Source organism: Ovis aries, chromosome 22 (assembly GCF_016772045.2).
Source record: "Ovis aries strain OAR_USU_Benz2616 breed Rambouillet chromosome 22, ARS-UI_Ramb_v3.0, whole genome shotgun sequence".
NCBI classification, from domain to species: Eukaryota; Metazoa; Chordata; class Mammalia; order Artiodactyla; family Bovidae; genus Ovis; species Ovis aries.
Window position 1 is genome coordinate 13,907,475 of NC_056075.1, and position 22,782 is coordinate 13,930,256.

Sequence of the window (22,782 nt, forward strand, 5' to 3'; positions counted from 1 at the left end):
TTGTGAAGCCTTGGAGGCAATCGGGATAAAATTCCCCCCAGTTATTCAGAGATAAAATGAATATTCTTTCATTGAAAATAGGCCTCTAAATGGCAGCAGTTTAAATGGGTTGAGAGGCAGCAGGAGTAAGTGATAAAATTGCTGAAATTAAACATAATTCACTACTATTAAGTGCTTACTAGGTACCACACACACTACCTTATTTAACTCAGATATTGTTCCCATTTTGCAGATGAGGAAATAGAGGTTTAGTGAAGTGATTTGTTCAAGTTACTTGAACCGGAGCTGAACCAGCAAGCAGGAGGATTTGAACCTAGGCAGACTGACTCTGGGGTGAGTACTCAGCCCCTCGTCATACAGCTGCAGCCCCGAACAGGTGAAGGATCACTGAACGGGGCTGGGGACCAGGAGGAGGGGTGACTTTTCAGGAGTTGTAAGAACAACTTGGCTTATTCTAGAGGCCCCAGCTTTCAGTGTCTGGGCCTATGCAAATAATGAAGTGAATGTGGTCCCATTTCTTTGTTTCCATCTGTCTTAGTGAAACTGCCTCTGCTTAGCGGTGTGGAGTATTGCTTTCCCAGTTTAGAAAGTTAATTTAAAAATGCAGCTGAAGTGAAGAATATGGTTCAAGAGAGTGCCCAGCTAGCAGGTGTTAGGTGAATAGGGTGGGGGCAGGGAACGCTGGGTTGGAGAATCGAGAAATAAGTTGAACCTTTGACCCTTGAAGAATGTGAGGAAAAAGAAAAAGAAAAGAAAATATAGACGTAGGTCCAGAGCCTTGGCAGTACCTATCCCTGGACCTGGCCTAAAAAGTCTGTTTTTGCTCATTTTGTAGTTCTGACAGAAAAGCACAAAGAGGTAGTTGTAGTTTCCAGTGTCTTGGGGGTAAGATTGTATGCAAACATTGAAAAAGATATCCCCACGCCCTTGTATACTACAGAAGTAAACATGTTTACTGGAGAAAAATTAGAAACAAGAGAGAAAAATGTAAAAATAGCCCACAATCCCATCACATAGCAGAATCCACTGTTTACATGCTGTGAACCATACTCTTGCAGGTTGCAAAGTCTTCAAGTGAGTTGTAATCAAATGATGGGATGAACAAGATGGGAAGGAGGGAGGAAAAGAGAGGCCATGGTAAACGCCAGAGTTAACTGAATCAACCCTCTTGTATCAGCGATGGGCCTGCTTTAATAAGCCTGCAGGGAGCAGAATGTCAGCTCCTAACTTTACCACTTGCTACCGGCATCATCTCTGCCTCGCTCTAAAGACTCTGCTCATGCCTGGAGCAAAGCCCCTCGAGGACCTTTGATAACCCTGCATCCCCTACAGAGGCTGCTCCAGGAGCCAGTCATCCGTGCGTGCATTCCTGAACATGCTTACCTGGCCGTCTCTCCTGAGTAGTGCTTCAAGAACCACAGCCTGAAAAGACTCTCTAAACTCTAGGGTTCTCGCTAGAAATTACCCGTCCTGGGCCTTCTGACAGGCTGCACCACTGGAAGGCCTGAGGAGAGATAAAGTCACAGCACCGTTGGGAAAGCTCCTGTTTGGTCTGAAATCTGCTGACAGTCTGTCTTCCACTCCATTGCCATGTGACCCGACGCTGTGTGTCTATGTGTGTGTGACGCTGTGTGTCTGTGCCAGGACACGTGATTTAGATGTGTCTTCCTTTTCGGGGTGGGAGATGCTTTTCTCCTAAAATGATTGTGTGATGTGCTTTTTACAAGCCTATAACATTTTATTTATTATTACTTTTTTATGGAAGTATAGTTGATTTAGTTTTAGGTGGATAGCAAAGTGTTTCAGTGTTTTTAATGTATATATATATATATATTCTTTTTCAGATTTTGTTTCCATTATAGGTTATTGCAAGATATTAAATGTAGTTCCCTGTGCTGTACAGCAGCTTTTTGTTTATCCACTTTATATATAGTAGTGTGTATCTGTTAATTCAAAACTTCTAATTTATCCCTCCCCTGTACCTCTCTCCTTTGGTAGCCATAAGTTTGTTTTCTGTGTCTGTGAGTCTGTCTTGTAAATAAGCTCATTGTATCTTTTTTTTTAGATTCCATATATAAGTGATAGTGTATGATATTTATCTTTCTCTGTCTGACTTTCTTCACTTAGTGTGATAATCTCTAGGTCCACCCATGTTGCTGCAAGTGACGTTATTCCATTCTTTTTTATGGCTGAGTAATATTCCATTGTGAAATATGGAATGGATATAAACGATCGGACACGACTGAAGTGACTTAGCAGCAGCAGCAGGAGATACATACATACATACATACATACATATATATATATATATATATATATATCTCTTCTTTATCCATTCATCTATTAATGGATATTTAGGTTGCTTTCGTGTCTTGGCTGTTGTAAATAGTGCTGCTGTGAGCACTGGGGGTGCCGTATATCTTTTCAAATTAGAATTTTCCTCTTTTCCAGATATGTGTCCTGGAGTGGGATTGCTGGATCACATGGTAGCTCTATTTTTAGTTTTTTTTTAAGGAACCTCTGCACTGTTCTCTGTAGTGGCTCTGCTAATTTACATTCCCACCAACAGCGTAGGAGGGTTCTGTTCTCTCCGCATCCTCTCTAGCATTTGTTATTTGTAGACTTTTTAATGATGACCAATCTGACTGGTGTGATTTTTTTTTTTTAATAGAAAATTCATCAATAGTTCAAAAGGGCACATACGGTAAAAACTGTCCCCCTTCAGCCTCTTTAATCTCTCAGTTCCCTTCCCCAGAAATACTACTACTAATTTCTTGTGTATTCATTTGGAGAGAGTCCATGCATGTACAAATATGGCCCCTTTGTTCTGTTCCATGAGGCCAGGGTGAATATTTTTAACGGACAGCTGAGTCTGTCATTCCCTTTCAAGGATTTGCAGGACGGAGACCCAAAGCTCTAACAGGTCGTCCGAAGCCCCACCCAGCTCTGCAGTCTCCTCTTGAGGAAAGCTCTTGCTTGTTGCTCCAGTCACACTGGCCTACCCTCCATGCCTGCCTCAGGACCTTTCTTTATGGTTTGGGGACCTCTGATCTGGCTACTCCACCTGGGTTTTCTCTCCCCTTGTTTTGCCCAGCCAAGCTCCTTCAGGTCTTCGTTTACATACCACTTCCTCAGAGGGGCCTTCCTGACTTCCTTCTTTCAACCGAGTCCTTCACTGTCCTCTCAACACAGCTAGATCACTTTGGAGCATTTTCTTAACTTGTGCTTATATATCTGCTTGTGTGACTATGTGTTTTGTGTCCATCTCCAGCTAGACCATGAGCTCCCTGGAAGGCAGGGACCCCAGCATCCCACACAACGAGGGCGCCTGATATCCCACACACAGTGCTCAAGTTTTTTGAGGGAATAAATGAAGCCCTGACTGAATATTTGGTTTGTTTGGAAGCACTTGTACTTTTGTGTGCTTTCTGCTTTTTTCCCCTGCCCTTCCACCTCCCCTGTGCTTTTTAACATAAAAAAAATTTATGGAAAATGTCAAATGTACCTAAAAGTGGTGAAGGTTTAGTCGCTAAGTCATGTCCGACTCTCGCGACCCCATGGAATTTTCCAGATGAGTGGGTTGCCGTTTCCTTCTCCAGGGGATCGTCCCCCCTGAACCCAGGGATTGAACTCTGGTCTTCTACATTGCAGGCCTATTCTTTACTGACCTAGCCACCAGGGAAACCCTTACATAGAAGTGAGAAGACCGATATGTTGGACCCCTATGTACACATCACCTAGATTCACTAGCTGTCAAGATTTTGCCACATTTGCATGAGTTTTCCCTTTTACTTTCTTTTTTCCCCTAGCTTTCTGAAGGCACAAAAAAATTAATGATAACTGCCATTTATTGAGCATTTACTATGTGTCAGTAACCAGATTAGATGTCTCTTAAATACACTGACTTTTAATCTGCTCAACAGCCCTGCTGGGTGGGCATTATTATTCCCATTATTTCAGAGATGAGGAAGTTGAGACAGTTTGAGTCATTTTGTGCAGGGTCCCTCATTTAATAGATGGAAAACCTGAGATTCTAACCTGGGACTCTAAAACCCAGGTTCTCAACTCCCAAACTGCTTGATGCCGACTTCATCAATGCACTTGTCTCCCACCTGCCTTTCTTCTTCTTCTTACCTATGGACTTTAAAAATGTTCAAAGCATTTTTATTGTGCTTCAGCTGTAAGGGAAATGCTCTCATGCATGTGAAAGGAGTGCAGCAATTGACTTTATTATTCCCCTATAAAAAACAGCAATTCTGCCAATAAATATTTATTGAGCCCTTTTTTATTTACCAAGCACCATGTTAAAAGCTGGGGAAACAATAGTGAGAAAAAATAAATACTGGCCCTGGTCTCATGGAGCAGAGTCAAGTCAGGTCCTTCAACATTAATTCAGATAGTTTGTGGTTGAACCCATCCTATGTAAATAAACTCTTGGTTTTCAACGGAGGCTGTGGGTTTAGAATGAGAGAAGTAAGATGGAGCAGCTGATGCTGAGAGTTTAAGAGTCAACTCCATTATTCAGAGGTTCCTGCTCTGGGATCCTCTTTCACTTTTTGACTTTCCTTCTACTTCATGACTATCTAAAGCAATACTGCTCTCATCTCTGACTCGACAGAGGAAGGGAAAAGATATGTAGTTCACAATTACTCTGATAGCTAATCAGGGATGCTGTGGACTGTTGCACAGTTGGTGCACTGGGTAAAGGTGCCTGATTGAGGAAGCCAGTTGGAGCTAAATTCAGCCTGAGACCTACTTGCCTTGCAGTGGCCCTGGCCTGAGGCTGCACAGTCCTGGGGAAGAGATGCCTTTTTCTTCTCCCAGGCTCCTCCTCTGCAGACACAGAAAGGCAGTTTATAAGCTCGAGGTAGTTTTCTTGGTAGAACTGGAAAAAGAATGGAAAGGGATATGGTCGAAACTGCTGTTTCAAATTTATGTTGTGTGAAATTCACTGTTTGTATCTTCCATGTCCCCCTTGACTCAGTTGATGTAATTATAAGTGCTTTTAGTTTTCTTTTTCTTTTAATAGACTTTATTGTTTAGAGCAATTTTAGATTCACAGCAAAATTGAGCTGAAGGTGTATAGATTTCCTACATACGCTCTGTCCCCACAGATGCATAGTTTGCTGAAGTGTCAACATCCTCCAGCAGAGTGGTATAAGCGATGAGCCTATATTGACCACACCATTTCACCCAAAGTCCTTAGGTTTTGATGGCAGAAAAGAATGCAAGCATTGGTTCAACATAGGAAAAGTACATAGTGGTTAAAAGCAAAGCTTAGCAGGGTACATGTTGTGACTTAAGAAACTTCCTGTCTTTTCTCTTTCTGATTTAGACCTAGAAGGGTGGAATTGGGGAGGGAGGAGAGAGGCTCAAGATTGAGGGGATATATGTATAATTATGGCTGATTTGCATTGTTGTACAGCAGAATCCAACACAACATTGTAAGGTAACGATCCTCCAATTAAGAAAAAAAAAAAAAACTATTTCCTGTAGATGTAACTGGACAAAATGGGAAAAATTGGTAATACATTTTAGGTGGCTTCTTTTTCTTTTTTTTGGCCATGTCCCATGGAGCTATTGAACCCAGGCCACCACAGTGAAAGCGCTGAGGCCTAAGCACTGGACCACCAGATAATTCCTTAGGTGATTTCTTTCTTGTACTTAATTTCTAGAATTAAGTTGATTGTCTCATCCTAATGATGAAGAAAATAATAAACTACCATTTCCTTTCTGTTTTTAGGAGATTGGCTTGTTTGAGGTGATATCTTATTGTAGTTTTAATTCGTATTTCCCTGATGATTAGAGACATTGAGCATTTTTCACGTGTCTGTTGGCCATTTGGATGTCTTCTTTGGGAAAATGTCTATGTAGTTTCTCTGCTCATTTTTAATCAAATTGTGGATTTTTTTTTGCTTTTTGTTGTTGTTGTTAATTGAATTGTATGAGTTCTTTATATATTTTGGATATTGACCCCCATCTGTGTTTACTGTTGTGTATGTGTGTGTGTGTGTGTGAAGTCGCTCAGTCATGTCCGACTCTTTGTGACCCCATGGACTGTAGCCTACCAGGTTCCTCTGTCCATGGGATTTTCCAGGCAAGAGTACTGGAGTGGATTGCCATTTCCTTCTCCAGGGGATCTTCCCAAGCCAGGGATCGAACCCAGGTCTCCTGCATTGTAGACAGACGCTTTACCGTCTAAGCCACCAATAATACTATTAAAAACTTGACTTTAGTGAGCACAGATATGTGCAGGTCATCTACAGAGAATTTAACATATGTTGCTGTATTGAATTCTCTTCAGAGGTATGTGTGTAATAATGTAGGTATTATTATCTCATTTTTATACAGAGGGACACTGATATTTAAAAAAATAATGTTATTTATTTAGTTTTGGTTATGCTGGGTCTTCACTGCTGCTCAGGAGTGTCTCTGTTTGTGGAGACAGGGGCCACTCTAGGTGTGGCACGCTTCTCACTGTGGTGGCTTCTCTTGTTGCAGAGCGTGGGCTCTAGGCAGGCGAGCTTCCGTAGCTGCAGCACGTGGGCTGAGAAGTTGCAGCTCCTGGGCTGTAGAGCACAGGCTCAATAATTGAGGCACACAGGCTTAGTTGCTCCAGAGCATGTGGGGTCTTCCCCGACCAGGGATTGAACCTATGTCTTTTGCATTGGCAGATGGATTCTTTACCACTGAGCCAGCAGTGAAGCCCAGAACACTGACATTTGAGTCACCCAAGTTACATAACAAAGAAGTGGTAAAGTGGAGCGTGAACCCTGGTCTATTTGACTCCAAGACCTGCACAGATAACCACAATCTTTTGTACTCCTTTGTTGTGGAAAAAGAGATGTTTAATCAGCTTTGAGGTCTCTATCCTGACCTGGGTACCCAGTTTACAAATTTCAGACTTCTATAAAATATTCCAGTCTCCTCCAAGTTGGAATCTTTCTCAGTTTTCCTTATTGCTACCCTTATAATGCGTAACTGACGACCGGGAATCCTTCTTGGGTAGTACAGCTCACTGACCACTCTTCTTAGTTGTTAAAACCACAAATCAAACTTATGTCACAAGCCCTGAACCAACCCTGGCCTTTTATCTCTGCCAACCTCTTTGCTCAGCAGAACTCCTGACATAAGAGTATACAACATCTCATGAGGATTTTTCTCTTTGACAATTTCCTCATAGTTGTTCGTAAGAAAGGACATTAATTTATAAGGACTAAGATAAGAAAGTTGAATGTAACGGAATTTGAGGAGGTCAAAGAAATCAGTTTAACAGGATGAAGAATGTAATTCTATGGGAAGTGAGGAGGAGACAATGGCACTGAGAGATGGTTTTCGTGGTCCTAAGATCACAAATATGATCAGGAGTTGACTGTAATTATATTATGCTTTGGGTTCAAGTAAGATGATTGATTTGCAGTTGGCTAGCATGGTATCTCATTTCACCTTTTAATCTAAGGGACCCATACTTTTTATGAGACAAACTCAGCGGTGATAATAACTCACATTTATTTTGCATTTATGCTTGGCTGTTTTTGTTTTTAATATTTATTTTGTTGCATCACTTGGGATCTTTCATTGAGCTGCACGGACTCTTTAGTTGTGGCCTGAGGGCTCGGTACTTGCGGCTCGTGGGCTTAGTTGCTCTGTAGCTTGTAGGATTTTAGTTCTCTAACCAGGGGTGGCTATCACATCCCTTATGTTGCAAGGTGGATGCTTGACCACTGCACCACCAGGGAAGTCTCCACCTTTGACTGTTATAGGCCCTTTATAGACTTTCTTTCATTTAATCATCACAGCCATCCTGTGAGGGAGGTACCATTTGGCTGGCATTTCAGAGATGACAAGACAGAGGTTCAGGATGGTAAATAACTTGCTCAAGATCATAAAACTAGTAAGCATCGGAGGCTGGATTCAAAATCAGGCAGCCCACCTCTTAACCACTGTTCATATACCATCTAAATTCTTGCTAGGGATTAAGGATGATGATACAGTCCATTTTGCATATAAAGCATGTTAGTAGCAAGTGCTTAGAATAATTCTTGCCTGCGTTTTTTTTTCCAAGGTGAGGGGTTTTCCCAGAACACTCTTGGTCTCTGTTTTACCTTCATTCCTCCCCTGGGGAAATGGAGCGAGTTTCCTGAGAAGGAGAGAGAAAGGACCTGCAGGGCCCATCTTCTTTCTCACATTCCTTCCTTGGGGTGCAACCTGCCTATGGAGATATACAGTTTGATCTGCTCCCTGTGGGTGGTGGGGGTGGGGAGGCCTTCAGTGGTCTGCTGCTCCAGTGTATAGATGTCTGCCTAACTTTGGGTTTCAGTATGAGGAGGCTCCTTGTTCCATATAAGTCACAGTCTCTATATTAGCTTAACAAACAGGATATTTTGAACCTCATTTGATTATATCTTTGTCTTCTTTCTCAGTTGGTCTAGATGGATAGGAGAGGTATTATGTATCCTCACTGCATCTCCTCCAAGAGCAGGGAAATAAATTTAAAAATATAGATAAGAAAACATCACATAAATGGAAGGCTCTTGATCTAACATTCAATTAATCTGTCCCCTTCCAAGGTATTTGAATGCAGAGTTCCAAAGAATAGCAAGGAGAGATAAGAGAGCCTTCCTCAGTGATCAATGCAAAGAAATAGAGGAAAACAGTAGAATGGGAGAGACTAGAGGTCTCTTCAAGAAAATTAGAGATACCAAGGGAACATGTCTTGCAAAGATGGGCTTAATAAAGGACAGAAATGGTAGGGACCTAACAGAAGCAGAAAATATTAAGAAGAGGTGGCAAGAATACACAGAAGAACTGTACAAAAAGATCTTCACAACCCAGATAATCACGATGGTGTGATCACTTACCTAGAGCTGGACATCCTGGAATGTGAAGTCAAGTGGGCCTTAGAAAGCATCACTATGAACAAAGCTAGTGGAGGCGATGGAATTCCAGTGGAGCTATTTCAAATCCTGAAAGACCATGCTGTGAAAGTGCTGCAGTCAATATGCCAGCAAATTTGGAAAACTCAGCAATGGCCACAGGACTGGAAAAGGTCAGTTTTCATTCCAATCCCAAAGAAAGGCAATGCCAAAGAATACTCAAACTACTGCACAATTGCACTCATCTCACACACTAGTAAAGTAATGCTTAAAATTCTGCAAGCCAGGCTTCAGCAGTATGTGAACTGTGAACTTCTAGATGTTCAAGCTGGTTTTAGAAAAGGCAGAGGAACCAGAGATCAAATTGCCAACATCCGCTGGATCATGGAAAAGCAAGAGAGTTCCAGAAAAACATCTATTTCTGCTTTATTGACTATGCCAAAGCCTTTGACTCTGTGGATCACAATAAACTGGAAAATTCTGAAAGAGATGGGACTACCAGATCACCTGACCTGCCTCTTGAGAAACCTGTATGCAGGTCAGGAAGCAACAGTTAGAACTGGACATGGAACAACAGACTGGTTCCAAATAGGAAAAGGAGTACGTCAAGGCTGTATATTGTCACCTTGCTTATTTAACTTCTGTGAAGTGTACATCATGAGAAACGCTGGGCTGGAAGAAGCACAAACTGGAATCAAGATTGCCAGGAGTAATATCAAGAACCTCAGATATGCAGATAACACCACCCTTATGGCAGAAAGTGAAGAGGAACTAAAGAGCCTGTTGATGAAAGTGAAAGTGGAGAGTGAAAAAGTTGGCTTAAAGCTCAACATTCAGAAAACGAAGATCATGGCATCCAGTCCCATCACTTTATGGCAAATAGATGGGGCAACAGTGGAAACAGTGGCTGACTTTATCTTTCTGGGCTCCAAAATCACTGCAGATGGTGACTGCAGCCATGACATTAAAAGACGCTTTCTCCTTGGAAGGAAAGTTATGACCAACCTAGAGAGCATATTGAAAAGCAGAGACATTACTTTGTCAACAAAGATCCATCTAGTCAGGGCTATGGTTTTCCAGTGGTCATGTATGGATGTGAGAGTTGGACTATAAAGAAAGCTGAGTGCAGAAGAATTGATGCTTCTGAACTGTGGTGTTGGAGAAGACCCTTGAGAGTCCCTTGGACTGCAAGGAGATCCAACCGTTCAGTCCATCCTAAAGGGGATCAGTCCTGGGTGTTCATTGGAAGGACTGATGTTGAAGCTGAAACTCCAATACTTTGGCCACCTCATGCGAAGAGCTGACTCATTGGAAAAGACCCTGATGCTGGGAAAGATTGAGGGCTGGAGGAGAAGGGGATGACAGAGGATGAGATGGCTGGATGGCATCACCAACTCAATGGACATGGGTTTGGGTGGACTCCGGGAGTTGGTGATGGGCAGGGAGGCCTGGCGTGCTGTGGTTCATGGGGTCACAAAGAGTCGGACACAACTGAGCTGAACTTCCAAGGTAACCAGTTCATCAATTAAACTTTAGAAGGGGAACACAGCCGATATTTATCTTACGTAATCTCATTTAACTCCTGTCACAATCATGTGAGGTGGGATTTATTATCACTGTGTTATTAATAAGGAAACTATCTCATTCAGTCAGTAAATACTGAATGTGGCCCATAGGCCAGGTTTTGTTCCAGGAGGCTCAGAGAGGGAATGGGAATTGCTCAAGGTTATATAGTCTATCCGTGGGAGAGGTAGGATTTGAACCCACATTTAGCGGGTGACACAGGTTAGGCATTCCTCAAAGAGAGGGGAGAGAGGAACGCCTTTTTAAAATGGTAATAAACATTTATTGAGCCCTGGTTTTACTCCAGGGTGCAGTTTATACCACTCAGTGCTTTGTGGTGCATTATCTCATTAAATCCTTGCATATTTCCTCCCTGAACATACAGAAACTTTGAGGTTCAATGATGTTAATTATTTTTCCAAAGGGTACAGAGTAAGTGGCAGAACTTCTTCTTTTTTCAAACCTTTAGCTTTTGAGAAGTACTGCCGTCGCTTTTCTGGAGCTTACAAAGGTAATTGGAAAACATAGCCTCTGAAATGACATCAGAGCATCTTGAAATCATTAATTAGCAAACGCAGATTAACCTGGTGGGAGTGAATGGAGGTGCTGAATGGCTGCGAGGGAAACCAGAGGAAGAGCTATGTGGGGGAAAGACAGGGCAGAGTAGAGTTATCTGAGGTGGGTTCACCCGGACTTCCTGGAGAGAACTTTTTAGCTAGGTTTCAGCTGATATATGCTGGATGATGGTGAAGAAAAGTAACGTAAGTTCGAGAATAAGGGAAAAGTTTTGAATTGCCTTCCTTTGCACATGGTAAGTCAGTTGTGAGCAAGAAACAAAATGACAGCAGTGATAACAAAACCTTATCCTCACTGAAAGTGAGGAACTGCTGTGGCAAGGACATGGCCTCCAGGTCTTGAGAATTTTGTTTGGGTGAGGTTCTAAGGACCCTGGATTTTCCCACAGCTTTCTGTTAACTAACAGGTGTCAACAAGGAGTCACTTAATATTTCTGGACCTTAATATCTTCATCTCTAAATGGGGAAGTAGAATATGTGCCCTCCAAATTTCCACTGAACAGTAATAATCTTTTGTCTTCCCTTGCAGGGAAGAATACTAGCCTTTCCCAGAATTTCTGGCATGTAGATGATGGTCAGTAAATGTTGAATTTAACTAATTAAAGGCAATGAAACTAATTGAAAAACATGTCCGTATAGTTGCCCATATAGTAGGCATGTCTTGTTTGCAGTATTCTTGTTGCCTATGTTCCATACGTCATCTCTTTTTGCCTCTGAGTCATCAAACTTGTCATTTCCTTGTTAAGGAAACCTGTCCCCACAAATCACCCTGGTCCCTTCTTTCTGAACTCTGTCTATGATGGGCTCAATCACTCTGTGCCTTCCTGGTATTGTTAATTCTTCTTACATAGCCTTCTGATCTCCTAATTCTTAAAAAAAATTTTTTTTAATATATTTTTAAAATTTTTAATTGGAGGATAATTGCTTTGAATGTTATGTTGGTTTCTGCCATACAACAATGTGAATCAGTCAGAACTATATATATATATATATATATATATATGCATATATATATATATTGCCCTCCCTCTTGAGCCTCCGTTTCAGCCTCCCCTCCCCGTCCCACCCCTCTAGGTCATCACAGAGCACCAGGCTTAACTCCCTGTGATACACAGCAGCATCCCACTAGCTATTTTACACATGGCAGTGTGTGTATGTCAATGCTACTTTCTCGATTCATCCCACCCTCTCCTTACCCCGCTGTTGATCTCCTAATTCTTCACTACAGCTATATTGGCTATATGCATATTCTACACTTTTCATTTAGTAGCTGTGTGGAGAGTCTCATTTACTCCTGCTGCAGCTGAACAAGTATCTGCCTGAAGGGTGTGAATGAAACCGTATGACTGAAGGAGCAACACCTAGTGGCAACAGGCTTTAAATGAAGGCTCAAATTTTGACAGCATTGCCTTCAGTGCAGGAGACCTGGGTTCAATCTCTGGGTCGGGAAGATCCCCTGGAGAAGGGCATGGCACCCCACTCCAGTATTCTTGCCTGGAGAACCCCATGGACAGAGGAGCCTGATGGGCTACAGTCCTGGGGTTGCACAGAGTTGGACACGACTGAGCGACTAATGCGATTTGATTTTGATTTTGTTATTGTTGGCTGTACTACGTGGCCTGTGGGCTCCCAGTTCCCCCACTGGGGATCAAACCTGGGCCCTTGACAGTGAAAGTGTGGGGTCCCAATCACTGAACCATCAGGAAATTCATGAAATTTGATTTTTAAAATTAAATATACATACATATATATATAGTCTTTGTCTCTAAAATGGAATAACATTTCAAGGAGGAAAGATTATTCCATGTTTAGGACTATATAGATAAAACAACTTGTATTTGATGGAATTTTTCACTTTTTTCCCGCAGGGCTTAGCACCATATCTGCAGAGTCTGCTTCTCCTGGCTCAAAATTCTAAATTGGAAAAGATGGGTCTCATCTAGGATTCTGAGGCTGAGTCAGAGCCTTGGAATCCAGGTGATCTTGATGTCTGTGGCAGCAGTATGGCAGACACTCCTGGCTGGCTTCACAGTCTCCAGTCTCCAGTCTCCAGCTAGATTCTGCACTAAGAGATCTCCTGTGCTGTTGAGGGCAGCAGTGTGCCCGTTCAAGAGCATGCACCTTCTTTAAGACCCCTCTGAAGCTACAGTGGCCACAGCCCAGGTCTGCCCAGAGGCATGGGTAGGAGTTTCCTGTGGGGAGATCCAGGAAGCCATTGTTCTCCTGATGGAAAGAGGTAAGTCCAGCTGGCACAGGCATTTTGTCTTTGACTCTTCCTCTTCTTTCTGCCTAGAGTATGGATACCATACTCTAGGAAGGGAGGGGAAGCAGCCTAGCTTGCAGTTCTGAGGAAGAAAGTCAGGAGTGTCAGAGAAAGAAGCTAGAAGGAGTGTGAGACCTTGCTGACTTCCTGAAACAGCTACCTCAGCCTTACCTCAAAACTTCTATTATGAGAGAAAAAGAAAACCTCTATTTGGTTAAGTACTATAGTCAGTTATTTTCAGCTTCATGAAATCCTAACTGATGCAAATAATAAAATAGATTAAAATATGAAATTTCTAGGCTTCAGGAAAAACTTAATATTTCTTAAAGATATTGGCAATCAAATGTACCAGATCATAAATCTATTTTGCCAAGCTTTGGTCTATTCAGATTTTGTCAGTGATTACTTGAATCTCTCCCTTCCTCCTTTCCTTTCAAAACAAATTTTGTTGAATAGCTTCTCTACAGTCTATGGGCTGGAAATGTCACAGTGAGCAGAACAGGCATGATTTCTGCCCTCAAATAATCACGCAAATATGTAATTATAAAACAATCTAGATACAATGAGAGGAGATACAGAGAACAATGAGGACATATAAATGTGAGACTGCGTCTGGTCTGGGGAGGCTTCTCGGAGGAGCTGAGGTCTGAACTGAGACTAGAAGGCTTTTCAGGGGTTTATTAGGCAAAGGTGGTAGATGGAGTGAGAAAAAGAAACAGCAAGTGTGAGGGCCCCAGGGCTGCAGAGAGCAAGGCACTTTTGAGGAACTGAAAGTAGTACCCTGTGACTGAAATACTGAGAAAAAGGAAGAGAATAGCACAAAATTAGGCTGGAGAGGTAAATGGGCTAACTAATGCAGGGCCCTGTTGTCATTTATATTACAGATTAGGTCTTTACTCTAAGAACAGTGGAAAGTCATTGAAGATCCTAAGCCTTTAAGTATGACCTGTCCAGATTAAACTTTAAAAACTCAAATGCTGTTCTATCTGTTTGACATAGAATAAATTGGTGATATGAGGCTGTAGTTAATGTGGGGAGTTTGGTTAGGATACCAGACAGAAGATGGTGAGTAAGGTAAAAGGTAGCTTGGCTTTAGGGGATGGCAACGAAGATGAAAGCTGTGGGATTTAAATACCTTTGAGAAGTCAAGTCAGTGAGACCTGGTGATGGGTTTGACACAGACATTGACAGGTGGGAGATTGCAAGGAAGACTCCTAGATTTTGACTTGCAGAATTTGATGGTTGGTTGGGTGTAGGTGGCATTTGCTGAGAAAGGAAACCTAAAGGAGGCTTGAGTTGGGAGGGGTACATTGTGATGAGTTTTCCCCAAACATGCTGTATGTGAGGGATCTTGAGATACCCATATGGGTACGTCACATAGGCAGGTGTGAGGAAAGGTCTGGGCTGGAGGCATCAGCATGCAAATGGTGGATGAAGTTATAGATCATAAGATGATTGAAGAAGAGAGGACAGAGTGAGAGGAGAAGGGGGCTCAGGACCAATCTGATATAAAGATAAATAACCTTGTTCTCATCCTCAGGAAGCTTATAACGTGGTAGAGGTGATGAGCTACATACATGTTGATAACAGGTTATCAGAATAATGTCATTTGCAGCAACATGGACGGACCTAGAGGCTGTCATATTGAATAAGTCAGACAGAGAAGAATAAACACCGTATGACATGCCTTATATGCGAAATCTAAAAAGACAAGAAAGCTTATTTACAAAATAGATTAACAGACTTAGAGAATGAACTTATGGTTGCCAGGTGTGGGGAAAGGGTGGAGGGAAGGTATAGTTAAGCGGTTTGGAGTGGACATGTACACACTACTATATTTAAAATGGATAACCAGTGAAGACCTACTGTATAGCACAGGGAACTGCTTGATGTTATGTGGAAGCCTGGGTGGGAGGGAGTTTGGGGGAGAATGGATACATGTATATGTATGGCTGAGTCCCTTTGCTATCCACCTGAAGCTATCACAACTTTGTTAATTGGCTATACTCTGATTAGTTTAGTTTTAAAAAAAAGGAAGAAAAAATAGGTTGTCATTTGCTCCCAGAATGAGAACAGAGATCATTTGGTCTTGTCCACACCGTGTCTATTTCTGTATAGCAAATCACCCAGTAAGGGGCTTGCCAGGTGGCTCAGTGGTAAAGAATCCATCTGCAATGCAGGTGATGCACGTTCGATCCCTGGGCTGGGAAGATCCCCTGGAGGAGGAAATGGCAACCCACCTCAGTATTCTTGCCTGGAGAATTCCATGGACAGTGGAGTCTGGTGGGCTACAGTCCACGGGGTCTCCAAGAGTCAGACATGACTGAGCAGCTGAGGGTGCATGCACGTCACCCTAAAATTTGATGACTTGGGACAATAATAGATAGTTATTATTTCATAGTTTCTATGGATCAGGAACTAGAGGGTAGACTTACTGGGTGGCTCTGAAGGTGTGTGAAGACTATGGGGTCTCTCATGAAGTTGCAATCATGATATTGCTGAGGCTACATCATCTGAGGCTTGATTGACGCTGGAGGATCCACTTCCAAGATAGCTCCCTCACATGGCTTTTGGCTGGAGGCCAAAGTCCCTCACCACATGGAACTTTCCATAGAGCTACTTGGGTGTCCTCGTGAAACGGCAGCTGGTTTTCCCCCAAGTGAGTGGCCCAAGTGAGAGCAAGGAGGAAGCCACTGCTTTTTATGACCTGGTCTCGGAAGTCATACTGTCACTCTTACCACATTCTGTTTCTTAGAAGTGAGTCACTAAGTCTGGTTCATACTCAAGGGAAGGAGAGTTAGGCTCTATCATTTGAAGTGAGGATTGTAAAAAAAATTTCAGACACGTTTTAAAATCACTGCAACCACTGTACCAGCAGCACCTAGTACAGTGCCTGACACATAACAGGTGATTAATAAAGATTTGTAAAAGGAACGATTATTTTCTACTTTAAGCTTGGAGTCACAAGCACTGACACACTGGCACTAAGGCAGGCAGTCACACTGAGGAATGGCCGCTTGAAGCCTCATTCAGTTTCAGTGTATTCTGCTATGTTATCCCAACAGCAAAAGGGCCATTTTGAGAAGTTGTCTGGCCATTCACACAACGTGTGAACTGCTGGGGTTCTTTCCGGAATTGGTACAAAACTGGAAGAAGAGATATGAGGTCTCAGAGGTACCTAACAGTTAGGTTTTGCTAGTGAACTAATAATAAGGACTTCTATTTTATTATTATTTGAGGACCAGCTACTTTATATTTATTTAAAGATGTGGGATCTCTGATGTATTTAAGGTTAAATAGATTCAGGTCAGAGTGGGTGCTATGGGAGCCTGAACCCAGTACAAACCATGTGGAAGGAAAGCAGAATGAGGTTCTTTAGTACAGATTTTTAAATCCTTGAAAATTTCCAAGAGAAAAGGAGTGACTGGGAGGTGTGGCAACAATGTATGTGTGCTGCTCAGTTCTTTTTTTCTTTTTCTGTTTAAAATTTATTTATTTTTTAATTGTAGGATAATTGGTCGGAGAAGGCGATGGCACCCCACTCCCGTACTCTTGCCTGGAAAATCCCATGGACGGAGGAGCCTGGCAGGCTGCAGTCCATGGGGTCACAAAGAGTCGGACACGACTGAGCAACTTCACTTTCACTTTTCACTGTCATGCATTGGAGAAGGAAATGGCAATCCACTCCAGTGTTCTTGCCTGGAGAATCCCAGGGACAGGGGAGCCTGGTCGGCTGCCATCTATGCGGTTGCACAGAGTCGGACATGACTGAAGTAACTTAGCAGCAGCAGCAGCAGGATAATTGCTTACAGAATTTTGTTGTTTTCTGTCAAACGTCAACATGAATCAGCCATAGGTATACATATATCCCCTCCCTTTTGAATTTCCCTCCCCTCTTGCTCCCCATCCCATCCTTCTAGGTTGACACAGAGCCCCTGTTTGAGTTTCCTGAGACATACAGCAAATTCCCCTTGGCTATCTATTTTTACATATGGCAACCCACTCCAGTGTTCTCGCCTGGAGAATCCCAGGGATGGGGGAGCCTGGTGGGCTGCCATCTATGGGGTCGCACAGACTCGGACACGACTGAAGTGATTTAGCAGCAGCAGCAGCAATGTAAGTTTCCATGTTACTCTCTCCATACATCTCACCCTCTCCTCCCCTCTCCCCACGTCTATAAATGTTCTCTATGTCTTCTTTTATTCCTAGTTTTTTAAGGAATCTCCATACCGTCTTCCATAGTGGCTGTATGAATTTACATTCCCACCAATAGTGCAAGAGCATTCCCTTTTCTCCACACCCTCTTCAGCATTTATTGTTTGTAGACTTTTTGATGAGGGCCATTCTGACCGGTATGAGGTGATATTAGTTCTTTTTTTCAAAAGCCTGACTTTCCACTGGGAGGAGTGCAATTAGTGCAGCGTCTCTGGCATCCACTGTAGTTTCAAGCTGAGGCTGCGGTCTATTTCAGCAGCCCCAAGCCAATGACGGAGCATGGTGAGGGCAAACCTAGCTCTTTCTGTGGGATTGAGAAATGTGGAATTTCTCCAGTGAGTAGTCTTTGGGCTCCAAAACTCTGCATGGAGTGGGCCGAGCCCTTGTTAGACCTGTGTTGTGATCCGAGGCTCCATGTGGAGTGGGCTGAGCCCTTGTTAGACCTGTGTTGTGATCTGAGGCTCCACGTGGAGTGGGCTGAGCCCTTGTTAAACCTGTGTTGTGATCTGAGGCTCTCCCTGCCCTGTTCTGCATCCTCCTCCTTCAACTCTGACAGGCACCTCCCTCTCCCCAGTAAACTCATGCACTTCTAACCCCATCTCAGCATCCTGGAGAACCTGACCATTCCACGGTGGTGTAGAGGGCATGTGGTCGTGGTAATTACGGAGCTTGCATAAGGAAAGGACAGCAGAGTGCAGTGGTTAAGTGCTTTGGCAGCAAATAGGTCTGGGTTTGAGCCTGGCTGTGCTGTCTACTAGCTTTGTGATTTAGGGCAAATATCTTAAACTCTTTGTTTCTTGGTTTCCCCATTGGGCAGATGGTGATGTTAACATACTTCTAGCTCTGAGATTTGTTGGGAGGATTAAATAGGTTCATTCTTACAGAGCGCTCAGCATCATGCGTGATGGAGTCAGGCAAAGTTCTTAGTCGTAAGCAACAGAAGCTGACTCAGGTTGATTGAAACAGGAAAAGAATTGATTGCAAAAGACAGCCGGCAGCTCCCAGAATTCCCAGAGAGGCTGGGAAAGGAGCTCAGAAAAGCAGAAACAAGGGTAGCAGCCAGGGCTGTAGTCAAAATCATGCTACAAGATCAGGCGGATGAGGACACTGCTGCTGCTTCTCTTGCTCACTGGATGCCGAGGCATGCCCCAGTGCCTCTGACAATACCATCCCCAGTCATGGACCTCCAGCCTGCCCCTGGCCTTCTGCCACTGTTATCTGGACGTGTGATGTGGTTATCCCTAACCGCACCAGCCCAGGCAGCAGGACGGCTTCTCTGCAGTCCTCAAGATCTTTTCTCCATTCCCCTCTCCTCCCCTCGTCCCATTTTACTTCTCCTTCTCTCTCATTCCCCCTCCTTCTTTTCCTCTGCCTCTTCTTCCTTCCTTTCTGTCTCTCTCTCTCTCCTCTTCATCTGCAACTCTGTCATCTCTCTCTCTCCACCCACCTTCCTGTTCCTCCTCTCCTGTCCTCCCTTCCACTCTCTCCCTTCCTCTCTTCCCACCTCTCCCTCCTCCTTCTTCTCCTCCTCCTCCTGTCTCTCTCATTTCCATCACCTCTATCTCTGTTTCTCCTTCTATGTATTCCCTCTCTGCTGGCTCACTGTCCTTGTCAAATAGCTGTACCAAATCTTTTTAAAAAAATGTGACCCAATGATCTCTCTTTAACTTCCTTTCTATCCTCTTCTTTCCTTCCCTAAACTTTGGACAAATCTGTGTTTCTTCCTCACTTCTTATTCACTCCACTACAGTCCGGCTTCCATCTCTTTTACTCCACTGGAATGGCTCTTTCCAAGGTGGCCGATGACCTCCGTGTTGTCTTGCTGGGCATCATCTCTTCTGTCCCCCTGCTTGACTTCTTGGGAACATTCAGTTTTGTTGATGAAGACCTCCATTTGAAATTCTTTCCTGTTCTTGGCTTGGTAAGGCCACACTTCCCTGGTTTTCCTCCTTTTTTGGACCTCACCGTCTTAGTATCCTCTGTAGACGTTTCATTCCGTTTACCTCTGTATTTACTCTCCAGGGCTGTCAAAACAAAGTATTACAAACTAGATGGCTGAAGCAACAGAAAGTCATTGTCTCAGTTTTCCAGAAGCTTGAGGTCAGAGATCAATACATCGACAAATTTGGTTCTCTGGCTTGCGAAAACATCACCCTGATCTTTGCCTTTGCTATCTTGCGGCCTTCTCCCTGTGTGCAGGACTCTATATTCAAATTTCTCCTTTTTATAAGGACACCAGTCATATTGGATTAGCTTTTTTCTCTCCAATGATCTCATCTTAACTAGTTACATTTATAATGATCCTAATTCCAAATAAGGTCATATTCTGAGGTACTGGGGGTTAAGACTTCAATATATGAGTGGGGGAGGGCAGACACAGTTCAATTCATAACACCTTCTAAGTACTGTTATCCCTTGGTCTCATCCGTAGCTCTCTCTGAGAAGCTCCATCCAAACCCATGGCTTTAATTACCGCACCACCTCTACAGTGAGAACAGATACCCAACAGCGACTCTCTAGAATAATCCTCTCCCACTGATTCTGGAAGGACAGATCCGATGACCCAGCGGACATGTTTGGGGATTTACAAGTCTCTATACATTTATAATATCCCCAGCTGAATTTATCTTTTCCTCAGAGCTGCTCCTTCTGAGTTTCCTGTCTCAGAGATGGGCTCCGTCATCCACCTGATTCCTCTGGCCCACCCTGGAAATTATCCTGGATGCTTGCTCTCGCTCACAGACGTTCAGTCTCCAGGTCCTGCCAGTTCTGCTTCTTTCGTAGCTCCTTGCATGGCTAATTTTCTTGTTTTTTTCCCCTGCTGTCACTTCCTTGGTTTAGTTTGCATCTCTTCTAGCTTGAGTTATTATGATTAATGATGACAGTGATCAGCGTTTATTACATGCTATGGGCCGGTCTCTTTCATAAGATGCCTTCCTCGTCTTATACCTCTCCAGCCCATCCTGATTCCAGGAAGACTGCTATAAACACACATGGAACAGGTATAAATGCTTAGTCCCTCCAATTCAGATGATCAAGAAAAGTATAACTTTTTCCCTATAATTCAATTTAATGAATTATTTAAAAATTTTAAAATTTCATTCTGTCTGATGGCAGAACATATAATCTCAGATAATTCTGAGTAAATAAGTAATTCTTGCATTGTGCTATTTCATTTACTATTTCTTAAAATTATAATTTTTACTGCTACTATACAACAGCTGCTACTACTTTTGAGCCTGTCATCATTTTTTTTGGCAGCATGGTATTCCAAAATATGAATGTACTAAAACCTTTATTCAGTTCCCTGTTTATGAACCTTTAGATCATTGGCAGTCTTTTGCTATGATGAAATCTTTGTGATACATATTTGCATAAATGTGCCAATATAAGTGCAGGGTAAAATTTCCGAGATGGAAATACTGGATTGAAGGTTATACACATTTAAATTTTGATAGCTGTTGCTAGGTTGCCCTCCAGAGAACTTGTGCCAATTTATACTTCCACAGATAGCATATGAAAATGCCACTTTCCTCTCCTCAGCACTAATATTGGGTATTGCAAAGCTTTAAAATATTTTCTGTACTTTTCATAATATATTTCTTTAATTATGATTAAAATTTCATTGTAATATAATGTTTTTCAAAAATCATATTAATTTAAGGTTGCATATTATTTTTAACATTTTTCCCCTACTTAATTTAACACAAACATATTTTCTGTTTTCTGGCCATGCCACGCAGCATGTGGGATCTTAGTTCCCTGACTAGGGATCATACCCCTGCCCACTTCAGTGGAAGCGTGGGCTCTTAACCATCGCAGTGCCACTGCCCTGCACAGTCCCTCACGTGAATATATTTTCATTTAAATAAATATGCATCTCTCCAGATGTACTTTTAGGCACTTAGCCTCTACTTAACACACCCATAAGACCACACTAGATAGAGTCTTTCTTGGGATAAAAATGAAATGTTTATGACTAAGAATTCTTAGGTGGATTCTAAGGCTCAGAATAAACAATAAGCCAAGAGTCTAAGCCAGCAGCAACTCAGGGAAACATAAACTAAAAACGCATGTTCTATACATAATTTTAGATTTTTCTAAGAGACGCACTAAAAGGTAAAAAGAAACAGGTGAGATTAATTCAATGTTATTTTCACCTAATGTATGCAAAATAGTATCATTTCAATAAGTCATCAGTATAAAATTGTTATATAAGTAATCAATAAAACGGTTTTTTGTTCTAAGTTTTAATTTATATTTGTTTATTGTATTTGGGCTGCACTGGGTCTTCACTGCTGCCCGGGCTTTCTGTAGCTGTGGCGAGTGGGGGCTGCTCTTCCTTGCGGTGCGCAGGCTTCTCATTGTGGTGGCTTCTCCGGCTGCGGAGCACGGGCTCTAGGCAGGCAGGCTCTAGCAGTTGTGGCTCAGTAACTGGGGCCTCTGAGCTTTCAGTTGCTCGATGACATACAGGATCTTCCTGGACCAGGGATTAAATCCATGTTCCCTACACTGGCAACTGACTCAACCACTGGACTACCATGGAAGCTTCTGTCCTAAGTCTTCTAAATCCGTAAATTTTATACTTACAGCACATCTTAAGACTACATGTGTGTGTGTTCATTCATGTCCAGCTCTTTGAGACCCCAGGACTGTAGCCAGCCAGGCTCCTCTGTCCATGGGATTTTCCAGGCAAGAATAGTGGAGTGTGTTGCCGTTTCCATGGAACCCTCATCTCTTTTCCCTCCTGTGTTGGCAGATCGGTTCTTTACCAGCTGAGCCACCAGGGAAGCCCATCTCAAGACCAGCCATGCTTTAAGTGTTCAGTATGGCTAGTGACTACTGTATTGGACAGTATAGATAAGTGTTGTAAAGACACTTCAAGTGTTCAGCATATACAAGTGACACTCAAATAGCTTAAAATTGCATATGACCAACTTGCCTAATTTGGGGGAACCAAGTTCAATGCCTTTTAGAGAGGAGGTACTCAAAGTTTATTTTTCTAATTGAGTTATTTTTATTTTTTCAATTGAACATTCACACTTGTTCTATGTAGATATGGTTGAAACACCTCATTGTAGCAATGAATCATTTTATTAGTCATGAAACAAACAAAAAAAAACCCCAATTCATACGTTTCACTTTGTTTCTCAGAAATGAGAGATGTTTGAAGAATGTGTTTTCATAATATTTGCCAAAAATTTTCATCACACAATAGGTTTTTTTTTCTGTCTTCCTTTTGGACAATTGGCGAGTTGATGAAGCTTTTAAGATAGGTAAGAACAGATGT

The 22,782-nt window shown here is 42.6% G+C and overlaps 1 long non-coding RNA gene across 1 annotated transcript in view; it reads left to right on the forward strand.

The window, feature by feature from the left end:
• LOC132658445 (uncharacterized) overlaps window positions 1-21,739 on the forward strand; it is a 51,232-nt gene extending 29,493 nt beyond the window's left edge. Inside the window, exons 2-3 of the long non-coding RNA XR_009598100.1 lie at window positions 12,883-13,250; window positions 16,787-21,739. This is a non-coding gene — a long non-coding RNA (uncharacterized LOC132658445). The remainder of the gene's footprint in view (window positions 1-12,882; window positions 13,251-16,786) is intronic.
• The last annotated feature ends 1,043 nt before the right edge of the window (window positions 21,740-22,782 follow it).